General features: G+C 37.9%; 1 protein-coding gene and 1 pseudogene across 1 annotated transcript in view; one reads left to right on the forward strand and one right to left on the reverse strand.

Moving 5' to 3' along the window:
- PROS1 (protein S) overlaps positions 1-15,937 on the forward strand; it is an 85,543-nt gene that overhangs the window by 14,511 nt on the left and 55,095 nt on the right. The window lies entirely within an intron of this gene.
- Positions 10,655-12,380, reverse strand: LOC100030933 (alpha-enolase-like; annotated as a pseudogene).

Below are 15,937 nucleotides of genomic sequence, written 5' to 3' on the forward strand. Positions count from 1 at the left end.
TCTTGCTTGGTCTTAAAATCTTTCCTTTTCCAAAGATCTGACAAGTATACTATTCTGTGCTCACCTAATTTACTTATTGTTTCTAAGTTCTATTTCTGATTGATATTTTCTATGTCACTTAAAATCTCAGGAATCTAGGCAATTCTATAAGATTATAAACTTCCAGGAAGTAATAAACTGCATTGGCAGAAAGGGAATTTCCTAACCCAGTATTTCCCTATACCAGGTCCAGTCTCTATCTTTAAGAGAAGATATAAATAGCTATTTCAAAGTGTTTGGTGGCACAAGGTCACTTGAAGTTTTGTTTAAAACAAATGTTTCAGCTGTTGCAAAGTCCTGTAAGAATTGCTAGTTTATATTTTCCTTGTTAGGGAGAGATAGGAAAGGATGTTATAAAATCAAATGAAATGTTTTATAGTTGCTTTTAAAGATATGCAGGAACAGTTTGCTTGCTCATTTTCAAAACATAAACACAGTCCCAGGGAACTAGTTATGTAAATGACAAGACATGCCAAAAACCCAAGTCAAATAACCCCAAACAAAACATCCCTAGCTGCATCTCCTGCTACATGACCTCAGAACCAGGCATGCTTTGGCATCCCACAGCATAAGAATGTCAAATGGACAAGGAAGTCTGACTTCATTACAATCTTGTTGAACTCCACTAATGGGACTTATCATCAAAGCCCCAGGAAGCAGGGTCAATTTTACATGTAACTTTTTTTTCAGAGAAAAAAAGAAGGGATTGGAAGAAACCAGTCCCTACAATTGCATATCACAGACTCACAGGCAGCTGTCTCCCAAAGCTAGCACTCATGTTCAGGGAGACACAGTCACATGCCCTCTTTCCCCCAAAACATGGCCATTCCTCCAACTATAGACTTAGAACAACAATCCCTTGAGCTTTTGAAGAGGCCTTCTTGAGGGTAACGAGAGATCCTCTCAGTCTTCTTGATGACAGTATTCATTAATTACAGTTTGGGATCATTCAGATAATCCTGCTGCCTCTGCTGACAAATAATAGTATATCTAGTGTGGGAAGAGGGATCCTGTTCATTATTTTCTACTCAAAGAATCTGATTAATTCTTGGAGAGAGCAATGATTTTCTTCTACTCTTGTTGCTATTACTTATCACAGGCAATTCATTAATAATTTCCTATCTATTCTATAATTTGAGCCGGCTGCTAAATTTTTTTTTTAACCACCAAATCATTTTCTTTCTTCCATAGTGAATAGCCAGCTATCACTATCTGTACTTAGGAGAAAGTGGCTCTTATTATAGTGAGGAGCAAAGGACCATAAGATGCTAAGTGTTGCTACAAATGGCTTGATGGAGACAGATGAAGTGATCTGATAGATCTGACAGCCAGATTCAGCCAGGGATATCAACAAACATTTCTACTTTTTCAATAGTTGCAATGAAAGGATTTCCATTAGTGGCATCTGAGGGGGGTAATGTGGGGCACAAAAGAAAGGAAGAGACTCTCCAAGGCTATACAGTATGAAGTATAGCTCAGTCAGTCAGTCAACAAACATTTATTAAGAGTTTACTTAGTCAGACATTATGCTAAGTGCTAGGGAATGAAAGAAAAATAAAGAAAGGAAGAAAGAAAAAAAAGAAAAATTCCTTCCCTTAAGTTTATATTCTAATTAGGGAAATGCTGATTATGATGATTTATATCATCCTTTAATGTTTGTAAAATGATTTCCAAATATTATGTCATTTTATCCTAGCAATGACCCTGGGGTAATGGGTTCTATCATTATTTACATTTTGTGGTTGAGGAAACTAAGGCAAACAGAGATTATGATTTACTCAGGGTTACATAGGAAGTATGTGAGGCTAAATTTGAATTCAAGTTTCCCTGATTACAGGATTCCCTGATACTCTATCCACTGAAATAACCAAGTATAATAAGTGTTTGAGACTAGATTTTTAACTATATATAAATATATACATATATATATAATTAATTTAGAATTTTTTTCCATGGTTACATGATTCATGTTCTTTCTTTCTCCTCCTCCCCCCCCACCCCAATAGCCAATGAGCAATTCCAGTGGTTTTTACATGTATCATTGTTCAAAACCTATTTCCATATTATTATTTGCAATAGTGATCATTTAGAATCTACATCCCCAATCATTGAACCATGTGATCAAGCAAATGTTTTTCTTCTGTTTCTACTCCCACAGTTCTTTCTCTGGAAGTGAATAGCGTTCTTTCTCATGAGTTCCTCAGAATTGTCCTGGATCATTGCATCGCTGCTAGTAGAGAAGTTGAGGCTAGTTTTTAACTCACGTTTTCATGACTTCAGATCCAGGCACTTTTTCTACTATGCTACCTAGCTGCCTGTGACTGGATCTCAAGTACGGTGTTTGTAGATAAAGCTTACTTTTATTTCCCTTTAGTTTTATTGAATCTTTGCTTCTTCTGCTGCACTTGTTTATCTTTGATAGGGTATTTCTTAAGGGAGTTGGTATTGTCTTGAAATATTTACGTTGTCGTCTTTGCTCAGAATCCTCATCATCTAGATGAACTAGAAGTTCACTAACTCTTTATCCTGAAAGTCAGAATGTGTTGTTGCCTTTATTCATGATCATCCCTTATATCTTCTCTTATCCCTGACAAACTCAACAAGCATTCCAGCAAATCCAGATATCTTAGAACCACTCTGTCACTAGAAAGACCAAGGGACCTCTATTCTGGATTTTCCAACTTCCCTGAAAATGAGAATAAACCTCATTTCTAAAGGAAAAACAGTATTTACTAGACCTACCCCAGTAAGTTTAGACTACTGCCTTATACTATACTCCCAGATCTTTGTGCTTCTAGGATAGCTTGTAGGAATAGTTCTACCTATGTTAGCAAATCATGGAGTGCTACTTAAAACTCAGAATTGTCATTTGGCATTTTTGATGGACCAGGTCAAGAGTTATGTGAGCCAGGGTAGCTAGATGGCTCAGTGGATAGAAAGACAGACCTTGAGACAGGAAGTCCTAGGTTAAAATCTGACCTCAGACATTTCTTAGCTATGTGACCCTGGGCAAGTCACTTAACCCCTTTCCCAAACCTTGATTTTTTTTTTTATATCAACCCATTCTATTCAGCTTATACCCTTCTTTTTGTGTATATACTTTCAAATTGTCCTAGTAGTGATAAAGTTCTTAAGTATCTTAAGTACCTTGAGTATCTTGAGTACTTTACAAGTAATATAGATACTTTAAATATCTATCTCACTTATCACCTTCCCAAGGATGAATGTACTCAGTTAGACCTTATTGAAATCCTTAAATTTTTACTGTACCTTTTTATGCTTCTTTTGTGTATTAAATTTGTTTTTCATATTTTCTTTTTTGCCCTATTTTTTTGGTCAGGAAATCTGGAAGTTTTCTATTTCATTAAACAGCAATTTTTTACCATGGAAGATTATGTTCAGTTTGTTGGGTATATAATTCCTGGTTGTAGTCCTACATCCTTTGTCTTTTGGAATACCATATCTCCATACCTTCCAGTCCTTTAATGTAGAAGTCACTAGGTCCTGTGTAATCCTGATTAGGGCTCCACAATATTTAAATTGTTTACTTCTGGCTACTTGTAGTACTTTCCCCTTGGCCTGAGAGTCCTGGAATTTTGCTATAATAGTACTGCAGTGTTTTATTTTGGTGTCTCTTTTGGAAGGTGATCAGTGGATTCTTTCAATTTTGTTTGAAGATATCAGGCATTTTCCCTGTTGATTTCTTGTTATATGGTGTCCAGCCCCCCCCCCCCCTCCACTTTTTTAAAATTGTGGCTTTCAAGTATCCTGATGATTCTGAGATTCTTTCTCTCTTGTTTTCCATTGAGATATTTCAGATTTTCTTCTATTTTTTCTTTTGATTTTGTCTTACTGTTTTCTGGTGTCTTATGTATTCATTAGCTTCTATATGCCCAATTCAGATATTTAGAAAGTTGTTTTTTCTTCCTTGACTTTTTGTTTCCTTTTCCACTTGTCCAATCCTACTCATTAAGTAGTCGTTTGTTTTTTAAGTAGGTTTTAAAGTAGTTATGGGGTTTTGCCTCCATTTCCATTTGATACATTCTAGTCTTTAGGAAGTTGTTTTCTTTAGTATATTTTGTGCCTCCGTTTCCTTTTGGCCTATTCTAGTTTTTAAGAGGTTTATTTCTTCAGTGAATTTCCCCTTAGCTGTTGATTCTTTCTATCAGTTCTCTTATTACTTGATTTTTAAATTTCTTTTCAAGTTCCTCCAGGGGTTCTTTTGGGACCAGACATTGAGACTTCACATATTTTATTTTTGGTATTTGTCTTCTGAGTTTGTATTTTGATTTTTACTGTCACTAAAGTAACTTTCTAAAGTCATGTTTTTCTTTTTTCTTTTGCTCATTTTTCTATTTTTTTTTTTCAGTTACCTTATCTATCTGCTATTAGGGGTTTTTCTCTGCTCCAAGGGGAGAGGGAATACTAATCCAGGTTTGCAGAGTATTCTTTTCTGGAACTTGGATAGGCCTGGCTTCCTTTGTTTCCCACAATGTCTGTCAAGGGGATGGCCCTACTGGTTTACTTTGGGGAGGCTTGCAGTTGTTTTCTAGCTATATTCTGCTCTTGGTGCTGACAGTTACCCTGTTGTCTCATGATATGGGCTGGCCCTTTGTCTGCAGCTTCATTACTTCAAGCCACACTGACATGCATTGGCTTTATGCCCTCTCAACCTTTGCTACCCTTGATGAGTAGTTTGGGCTTGGCACCTTCTTTCTCTTCCCTTTTGTTGCATCTAGTTATGTAGTAGCATGTTGGGGTGGTCTGTGTTCTGTCAATTCCCAGAGATGCTGTGCTCCATGGGCTTCTCTTTCTTATCTGTGTGTGTGTGTGTGTGTGTGTGTGTGTGTGACTCTATTCTGCCTTGGAACCAATACTTAGTATTAATTCTAAAACAGAAGGTACGTGTTAAAAAAAGAGAAATATCAACCATTACATGAGATCCTTTAAAGTGTGTACCCATGTCAAGAACATATCTGGAAAATATCAGGAATGCTTATCTTGTACCCCTGTCCTAATGGATGACTAGACAATAAAGGCCATTTATTCAGATAGGGAAAGAAATGACTGCATGGAGAAACAAATTAAATGGCCAGTTTATGTATTTCTTCCCTAATAGCACATCTTAATGACAACTTGGATTCATTTCATTGGTACCTTTTCCCATGATGAAAGGAAGGAATCCATCAAGAAGGCAATCTTAGCCTTATCTTATTTTATGTATTTGATGGTATTTTTCTATTTCTTTTTGTGTTCTCAATTTTGTTAGCATAAATATGTAATTGAGTATAATGTGTTTTCTGATTATTCCTTTAATTTGTTCTTTTTCTATTGTGATTTTACCTTATTTATTTGCTATTTTTTATTTGATTTTCTACTTTCTTCTTTTTAAAATCAGATTAGCCAAGAGTTGGTTAATCAATCATCATCAGTTAAATCTCATTCTTCGAAAGTGAAACTATTAAAATCCTGATTTTTTGCATGTTATTTAGTTAGTTAACTTGAAATAATTATTAATTATGTGACACTTAGTTGTGAAGCTTCTCTGAGCCTCGTTTTTCTAATCCATTAAGTGGAGATAATAATGCATAAATCATCCATGTGGCAGAATTATTTGAAGAAAGTACTTTGTAATACTAAAGATCTATGTAAAAATGAGTTTTGATGAAACTTGGGGACTTTCCACTGAGGATTTTCAACTCTTTTCTGTTTATTTTTATGTAATACAGTCCCACCCATTTACATTCAAAGTGCCTCACTGCTATCCCTGACTTCTCTGGATTCCTTCATGTAGTAGTTGAAAACCTCATCTTTTTTGAGAACCCTTTTCTGGTCTCCCTAAATTCTAGTGCCTTCCCTTTGTTGATTATTTTTAATAATTTGTTTACTTAAGTACCACTGTTTTTATGTCATCTGTTCCCCAAGGCTATGAACTTCATAAAACCAAGGACTATCTTTTGTCTTTTTTTGTATCCTTGGAGCTTAGCAGTTTAGAACAATGAATACAACATAATGCATACTGACATACTATTAATTCATATCCTTTAAAATAATTTATTTATTTATTTTTGGGAGAAGGTTACTGAATACTTTAAAAAAAATTGATGTACCTGGCTTTGGAATCAGTACCATAATTGTGTCATAAAAGGAATTTGGTAGAATTTCTTCTTTGTTCATTCTGTCAAATAATTTGTATAATATTGGGATTAGTTGTTCTTTGAATGTTTGATAGAATTTGCTTGTGAATTCATCAGGCCTTGGGGATTTTTTCTTAGGGAGTACTTTGATGGCTTGTTCAATTTCGTTTTATGAAATAAGGTTATTTAAGTATTCTATTTCTTCTTCTGTTAATCTAGGTAATTTATATTTTTGTAAATATTCATCCATATCACCTAGATTGCCATATTTGTTGTCATATGATTGGGCAAAATAGTTTTTTAATGATTGCCTTAATTTCTTCCTCATTAGAGGTGAGATCTCCCTTTTTTATCTTTGATACTGTTAATTTGATTTTCTTCTTTCCTTTTTTTATTAGATTGACCAGTACTTCGTCTACTTTATTTGTTTTTTCAAAGTACTAGCTTCTAGTCTAGTTTACTAATTCAATAGTTCGTTCACTTTCAATTTAATTTTTCCTTTAATTTTAAGGATCTCTAATTTAGTTTTCATCTGGGGGTTTTTAATTTGTTCACTTTCTAGTTTTTTAATTTGCATGCCCAATTTTTTCACTTCTTCCCTCTCTAATTTGTTAATATATGAACTCAATTTTCCTCTGAGTACTGCTTTGGTTGCATCCCATAGATTTTGAAAGGATGTTTCATCATTGTTATTTTCTTCAAGGAAATTATTAATTGTTTCTATGATTTGTTCTTTAAGTTATTGATTTTGGAGAATCATATTATTTAATTTCTAATTAATATTTGATTTGCCTCTCCATGTACCCTTACTGATTATTATTTTTATTTTATTATGATCTGAAAAGGTTGCATTTATTATTTCTGCTTTTTTGCACTTGTTTGCCATGTTTTTATGCCCTAGTACATGGTCAATCTTTACGAATGTACCATGTGATGTTGAAAAGAAGGTTTATTCCTTTTTGTCCCTATTTATTTTCCTCCACATATCTATTAATTTAACTTTACCAAGATTTCATTTACATCTCTTACCTCTTTCTTATTTATTTTTTGGTTTCATTTATCTAGATCTGATAGAGGAAAGTTTAGGTCTCCCACTAGTATAGTTTTACTATCTTATTTCCTCCTTCAACTCCACTACTTTCTCCTTTAGAAATGTATGTGGATGCTGTACCATTTAGTGCATACATGTTTAGTACTGATATTTCCTCACTGTCTATATTGCCTTTTATCAGGATGTTATTACCTTCCTGATCTCTTTTAACTAGATCTATTTTTCCTTTGGCTTTGTCAGACATCATGATTGCAACTCCTGCCTTCTTTTTCTCAGTTGAAGCCCAATAGATTTTGCTCCAGCATTTGATCCTTATCCTGCGTGTGTCTGCCTGTCTCATTTGTGTTTCTTGTAGACAACATATGGTAAGATTTTGGTTTCTAATCCACTCTGCTATTTGCTTCCACTTTATGGGTGAGTTCATCCCAATCACATTCAGAGTTTTGATTACTACCTGTGTATTCTCCAACATTTTGATTTTCTTTCCTTGTCCTTCCTTTTCTTCCTTCTCTATTTCTGTCTATACCAGTGTTCTGTTTTTAATCAGTCCCCCTAATCCCCACCCTTATTTTATATTCCTTTCTCCCCCTTCCCTTCTTATTCCCCTCTTATTTTTCTTGTGGGGTCTTTTTATGTTACCCCACACACTCACCCTCCCTAGTATTGCTTCCCTCCCCACCCTTCCTTTCTGCCCCCTCCCTTTTAATTCCCCTCTTATTATTTTTTAGGATCTACTAAATTTCCTTCCCCCATTCTTTCTCTCTCCCTGGCCCACTCCTCCCCCCTTAGTTTTCCCTTCCCAACTTCCCTATAGGGTAAGATAGAATTTGGTACCCCAATGGATCTAGATGCTCTTCCCTCTTATAATTGATTCCGCTGAGAGTAAGGTTTGAATATTACTTTTTAGCACTTTCTTCCTCTCCTTTTTATAGTTGTATTCTTCCCCTCACACTCTTATGTGTCTTTTGTGTAGTATAGATTATCTTAATTTTCTTATTCCTTCAGGTTTCTCTTGGTGCCATTTTCTATTCCCCCTCCCCTTTTCTTTCCTTCTTCTTTTTTAATATGAGTTTAAACCACTTAGTACCCAATATCTATGTATGAATAATTCTTCTAACTACTATAATAGTGAATACAATTTTGAGAGTTATAAATGATATTTTTCAATATGGGAATATAAACAATTTGGCCCTTAAAGAAAAAAATAAAACCCCCTCTCCTTCTTATTTAACTTTATGTTTCTCTTGGTTTTTGTATTTCAATGTCAAATTTTCTGTTTAGTTCTGGTCTTTTCTTTACAAATATTCGGGAGTCTTTTGGGACTCATCTATTTTGTTGAATGCCCATACTCTCCCCTGGAAGTATATAGTCAGTTTTGATGGGTAGGTGACTCTTGGTTGTAAACCCAATTCTCTTGCCTTTCTGAATATCATATTCCAAGTTTTGAGGTCCTTTAGTGTGGAGGCTGCCAGATCTTGTATAATCCGAATTGGTTCTCCTTGTTATCTGAATTGTCTCTTTCTGGCTTCTTGTAATATTTCCTCGTTAGCTTGGAAGCTCTTGAATTTGCAGTTACATACCCTGGGGTTGTCTTTTGAGGATTTAGTGTAGCGGGTGATCCATGGACTCTTTCAATGTCAATTTTGCCTTCTTGTTGCAGAACCTTAGGGCAGTTTTCTTGGATAATTTCTTGTAGTATGGTGTCAAGGTTTCTGTTTGTTTCCAGGTGGGCCTATGATTCTCAAATTGTCTCTCTGAGATCAGTTTTCCAGATTCTTGCTGTCTTGTGAGATCATTGGCTTCTTGCCCAATTCTAGTTTTTAATGGCTGGTTTTCAGCTAAGATCTTTTGATTTTCCTTTTCGGTTTGATCTATCCTGCTTTTCATGGCTTCCAGCAGGTCATTCCTGGTCTTCAATTTGCTTATTATTTAATTTGATTCCTGGGCTTCAATTTCCCAAGTGGGAGATCCTGTCTTTTAAACTGTTATTTTCTTTTTTAACTATTTCCCACTTTTCTTGCCACATCTCTTCCATTTTTCTCATAATCTTGGATTTAAAGTCTTCAAGAACTTGTGATCAATTTCCATTTTTTTAAAAGATTTGGGTATGTTTACTTGTTTTTCATTTTCTATTATCTATACTTTATTCTGGATTTTTCGGCATAAAAATTATCAAGGGTTAAGGTTTTCTTCTTGTTTTTTTTTTGTTTGTTTGTTTTTTGGGGGTATTTGTGTGTTTTAGTTCCTGGGAGTTGGTGGTCATTGTCTTGTTCCTTCCTGGTCAGAAGTCCAAGTGAGGAATGTGGGAGATCTTTTTATTGGGCTCTGAAGAGGTTTTTGCCTTGAGGATATTTTTCCAGCTTTCAGCAGTGTCTAGCTGCTTTTAGGGGCAGGTCCAGCCCCTAAGAATTGAAAGATTGCCTCACAGAGGTATGGGTGTGGAGTCTGTAGGCAAGTCTCTGTATTGAGCATTGGAGGGGTTTTTGCCCAAAGGCTTTTTTGGTTCTCTGTGACATTTTGATGTGAGCAGCTGCCCCTCTGAGCAAGCTCCGCACCCTATCTGCACATTTCCTCAGCCTCCTGGGGTCCCTAGTCTTGTTGCTCTTATGGGCAGGTCCAGGCCCTGAGAAGTTAAAGATTGACTGGAAGAGGTCTGGGTGTGGAGTGTAGGCAAGACTGCATTGAGTGCTGGAGAGGTTTTTGTCTGGAGGTTATTGTTCCAGTCTCTATGGCATTTGCTATGCGTCGCCCCCTCTCCCAAGCTCTGTGCCCTATCTTCACGTTTCCCCAGCCTCCTGGTGTTCCAAGTCTAGTTTCTCTAGGGGGAAGTCTGTGTTGACCTCAGCCAGCCTCCCTCCTAGAACTTAGAAATTTATCCCATTCTCCCTTGGACTCTGGCAAGGTAGATGAAGTGGGAGAGGAGTGATGAGGTCTCCACTTGGTGGGAGAAATTTCGCCCCCTTTTAGCGTGGAAATGCTACAGACTTTGCCTACCTTCTGTGCTATACCCTACTGTGGAACTCCTTCGGTCATTTAACTTTGGTTTTGTCATTTGGAGGCACTGTGTCTCGATCAGTGGAGAGAAGAAGAGCCCTGCTTTTACCCTGGAGCCACCTTAACCTGAAGTCTGAACACTTTTATTCTGCACATAAAACCCACTAAGGATCTGACCTGCAATTACAAGAAGTGGCTCCACATGTGGCCACAAAGGGGTGGGGGCAGGGCTGGGGGTGTCATGAACTGAATGAGGTCTTCCAGCAGTGCTGGGTGATCAGGTACAGCCTGATAGGGCAGTTCTCATCAAGCAGGGAGAACATCACAGAGAGCTGAAGGGAGAGGGGCTCTGAGCAGCACGGGCTCTGGTCTGGTGCTCGGAGCAGACATCTGCTCAGCTGATTGGTGCCTGCTCGCTATGGGTCTGAGGGTTTCAGAAGTTTCTTCCAATAAACTTAGCCTTGCTGCTCAGCTCTTCCTCAATTCTGAGAACCTGATTATACTTGGCCAGAAGCTCCCATCTGCAGGGGGCACCAGTCTTGATCTGTCCAGTGCACAGATCCACCACTAGGTCTGCAATGAAGATATCCTCCGTCTCCAGAGCGATGAGAAATCATGACTCCCCATTCATTGGCCTGGACCAGCTTGCACGCCTGGAGAAATTCAGTCATGGTGCCAATCTGGCTCACTTGGAGCAGGAGGCAGTTGCAGGCTTTGACATCCATGGCCTCTTCAATGTGCTTGGGATTGGTCACAGGGAGGCCACCCTCCACCACCTGGATGTCTGCAGTAGCAGTGAAGTTTGTCCAGGCTTCCCAATCATCCTGATCAAAGGGATCTTCAATGGACACCAGTGGATAATCCTTCATGAAGCTGTTATAGAGGTCCCCAAGAGCCTCAGAGGAGATGTGTCTGCTGGGGTCGTCAGGGGACTTAAAGTCCAAGTTGTACTTCCCAGATTGGTAGAATTCTGAAGCAGCATCCTCCATGCCAGTGACCACCTTACCAGTATAGCCAGCTTTCCTAATAGCAGCTCCAGAGCTTCTTTATTCTCCAGCATGTTAGGAGGAAAGCCAACCTCATCCCCTACATTGGCAGCATCCTGTCCATATTTTGGCTTAATCACATTCTTCAGCTTGTGAAAGACCTTGGCTCCAATGCAAATGACCCCCTTGAAGGTTGCTGCCCCAACAGGGAGGATCATGAACTCCTGCATGGCCAGCTTGTTACCAGCATGGGAGCCACCCTTGATCACATTGAAGGCTGGAATTGGCAGGACAACTTCTTCATTGCCTGCAAGGCCATCAATGTGGCGGTACAGGGAGACACACTTCTCTGTGGTTCCAGCCTTATAAACAGCCAGAGATACTCCCAGGATGGCACTGGCACCACATTTGGATTTATCATCAGTGCCGTCCATTTCTAGCATCAATTTGTCAATCTTCTCCTGCTCCACAATATTCAGTTTCTTGCTAATCAGGCACGAGACAATAGATTTATTGATGTGCTCAACCGCTTTTGAGACACCTTTTCCCCATGTAGCAGGTTTTAGCATTGTTTTGGAGCTCCAGGACATCCAGGTACAGCATCTCGGAAGACATCTTTTGAAGTGCAGAGATCAACTTCGACAGTGGGGTTTCCCTGAGAGTTGAAGATCTCTCTTGTGTGCAACTTGAGAATAGACATCTTGAGGTTCTGGATATGATTTCCACCAATGAACTCAGGGCAAAAATGACTCATTAATGACTACAATAGACAAGGTATTGTACTTGTCCTATGGTGGATACATAAATGAATAAGATATAGTCCCTATCCACAAAAGACTTATAATTTAGTTAAGAAAATAAGGTACATCCATTAATAGATATTAGCAGGGCAATTTAAATGCATAAGGAGATTTAAAAAGATGTAAGTTTGTAGGACAGAAAGATCTCTTCCCTGATTAATGGTACTGGTGGTGGTTATTAGGGAATCAGGGAAAATTTCAAGTAAGAGGTGGGACTTGAACTTATGTAAGGTAGTCTTCTTATTAATGGGGCACTTATTTGATGCAGTAGATAAGAGTGCTGGGTCTAGGATTAAGAAGACCTGAGTTCAAATCCAGCTTCAGACACTGACTAGCTGTATGGCATTGGGCAAGTTACCTGACCCTGCCTGCCTCTGTTTTCTCAGTATAAAATGAACTGGGGAAGGAAATGGCATACCATTCAATATCTTTGCAGGAAAACCCCAAATGGAGCCATGAAGAGTAAGACACAACTAAGTGACAAGAAAAAATGTTTTATTGGTCTATCCTGGATAAAAGGAAAATATTTTGGTTACTCAATTTTGATGGAGATTTAATTAAGCAAATGGAATGTTCATGATTCCCTCTGCCTTTCCTACTCTGCCTGTCTAGTAACTACTTACTCTTTAAGGTCCAGTTCAAATGCTATACTCTTTCTACCCACTCCATTCTCCTCTTCCCCCATCTCCAACCTAGAAGTGATCTCTCCCAGATATGAACTAATGTAATGCTTTGTACCTCTCTTAATGCTTTCATAGTATACCTTCTATTTACTAGAGTTCCTGACTTTCAACAAGAAGAATTACCATAAGATCAGGGGCCGGTATTTATATTCCCTTGGTGGATGGGGGAAGTGACTCAATAAAGGTATTAGGGATAAAATATCGACTAACTGGTTCTGTTCTTCACCATTCTAGCCCCTCCCATGGGTACCTCTTGACTGTTTCCTAAGCAACATATACACAGCAACAAATGTACACAAACATCACAACTCCCCTGATGCCAGTTCTAAAAAGAATCCAATGATACTATATTAAAAGTCACACAAGGGATACATCCAGGGTCCCAGGTCTAAGCTGCTCAACTTTTTCCTTTTGTCCTACCTTGATTAATCTTCAAACATTCTACAGTCTGTAGGCTATTATGACCAATTTCCTGAAGCGTATACTACTAGTTTTTGATGCTGGGCTCTTTACAGCAACAGTATTTGGCAGTTCACAACAATTCTTGCAGCTTCTTGGGAGAATTTTCAATATTGGTACTGAATCCATCTTTGATCTCTGCTGCTTCATTATCCTGTTGTACTGTTTTCCCTCCACTATTATAGTAAAGTGGAAGAATCATTGGATTTGGGGGTTAGAGTTCTTGGGTTCAAATCCTGGCTCTATCACAAAATACCTTTGTAACTTTGGGAAAGTCCCTTGGCCTAAGGGACTGTGTCCTCTCTAAAATGAGGGGATTGGATAGGTGTCCTTTGATATTACTTTTAGCTCTAGATCTATGATCCCATGATCTATCTTAAATGAAGTAACTATCCATCAGTTACAGGGTCAGCAATCTAGATGGTATAGTGAATAACATATCAGACTTAAAATCAAGAAGATGATAAAGCAAACATTTATCAGTTACTATGTACCAGGTACTATGCTTAAGTGTGGGACCAGGCACAGGCACACCTCATTTTATTTATACATATATACATATATACAAACAATGTATATATACATTGTTTGATTGTGCTTTGAAGGTATTGCATTTTTTACAAATTGAAGGTTTGTGGCAACTTTGTATATTAGTACCATTTTTCCAACAGCATGTGCTCATATCATGTTTCTATATCATATTTTGGTAATTTCCACAACGTTTCAAACTTTTTCATTATTATTATGTCTTTCATGGTAATCAGTGATCTTTGATGTTATGGTTGTAATTGTTTTAGGATGCCCCTAACCCTGCCCATATAAGACAGAGAATTTAATATATTTGCATATTTGGTTTGCTCCACTGTCCAGCTATTTCCCATCTCTCTCTCTCTCTCTCTCTCAATCTCTCTCTCTCTCTCTCTCTCTTTCAATCTCTCTCTCTCTCTCTCTCTCTCTCTCTCTCAATCTCTCTCTCTCTCTCTCTCTCTCTCTCTCTCTCTCAATCTCTCTCTGTCTCTCTGTCTCTCTGTCTCTGTCTCTGTCTCTCTCTCTCAATCTCTCTCTCTCTGTCTCTCTCTGTCTCTCTGTCTCTCTCTCTGTCTGTCTCTCTCTCTCCATTAGTCCTTCCCTATTCCCTGAGTCACAATAATATTGAAAGTAGGTCAGTTTATAACCCTGCAATTTCCTCTATAAATATTCAAGTGAAAAGAAGAGTTGGTTGATGTGGCAAACTTCATTGGTATGTTATTTTAAGAAATTTTCACAGCCACCATACCCTTCAGTAACTACCATTCTGATTAGTCAGCCATCGTCAACACTGGAGGCAAATCCCTCCACCAGTAAGAAGGTAATGATTTGCTGAAGGCTCAGATGATGGTTAGCATTTTTTAGCATTAAAGTATCTTTAATTAAAGTATATACATCATTTTGAAACATAATACTATTGTACACTTAAATAACTTTGGTATAGTGTAAACAGATTTTATATTTACTGGGAAAGAACAAAATTCATGTGACTTGTTTAATTGAAATTTTCACTTATTATGTGGCATCTGGAACTGAACCTGGTATGTCTGTATAGTGCCAGGGTCTGAGTATACAAAGGCAAAAATAGGGTGCCTGTTCACAAGTAGCTCACAGTCGAATGAAGATGATAGCATGCAAATAATTATGTACAAACAATATGTAGAATTCTGATAAATTGGAAATAATCAGCAGAGAGAAGGCACAAGAAATAAGAGGGACTGGGAAAGGGAAAGACTTACTGTGTAAGATGGAATTTTAACTGGGACTTAAACTATTTCAGGGAAACCCAGAGATGAATATGCAGAAGGAGAGCATTTCATACATGAGGAACAGTTAGTGAAAATTCTCAGAGTTGAGAGATGAAGTGTTTTATCCAAGGACTAGTAAGGAGGCCAGTGGTACTATATTCCAGAGAACTTGGTAGGGTGGGTGGGGTAGTATAGTGGTGGAAGCGAGTGGGAGGAGGAAGAAAGTGATAAAACATGAAAGAACACTAGAGAGATATAAGGGGACCAAGAGATTATGACGGTCTTTGAATGCCAACAGAGGATTTTATTGTTGAATCTGAAGGTAATAGGGGACCCTGGAATTTATTGAGAAGGGAGGTGACATTGTCAGATCTGTGATTTGGGAAAATCACTGTGATAGCTAAGTGGAGTGGGAAGAGACTTATGGAAAACACATCAACCATCAGGCTCTTGTTCAACAGTCTAGGTATGTCGAGGGCTTGTGCTAGGGTGATATGAGTATCAGAGGAGAGAAGGGGGCATATTCAAGAGATGTTTTAAAGGACTTCATAACAGATTGGATATAAAGGGATGAAAAATAGCAAGATGAGAATGATAGCTAGGTTGTGAGTCTGGGAAACTGGGAGGATAATTGTGTCTAGACAATTGATCAATTACACATTTATTAAGCTCCTACTACGTGTCAGTAAAAAGAAGATCCAAAAAGAGAGAAAAGAGCCCTCACCCTCAAGTTGCTTATAATTTAATGGAGTAGACAACATGCAACAAATGTGTATAAAACAAACTTTTGATGCAGATTAAATAGGGGATACTTAAGAGATGGAAGGTACTGGGATTAAGAGAGATTGGGAAAGGTTTCCTAGAAAAGATAAGATTTTAGTCAGATCTTAACAGAAGCCAGAGAAGTCAGTAGGTGGAAGGAGAACATTCCAGGATTGAGATGCCAAAGAAAATGCACAGAGTCAAGAGATGAGTGTCTTGTTTGTGGAACAGGCAAGAGGCCAGTGTCACTA

The sequence above is a fragment of the Monodelphis domestica genome, chromosome 8 (genome assembly GCF_027887165.1).
Source record: "Monodelphis domestica isolate mMonDom1 chromosome 8, mMonDom1.pri, whole genome shotgun sequence".
Lineage (NCBI taxonomy): Eukaryota > Metazoa > Chordata > Mammalia > Didelphimorphia > Didelphidae > Monodelphis > Monodelphis domestica.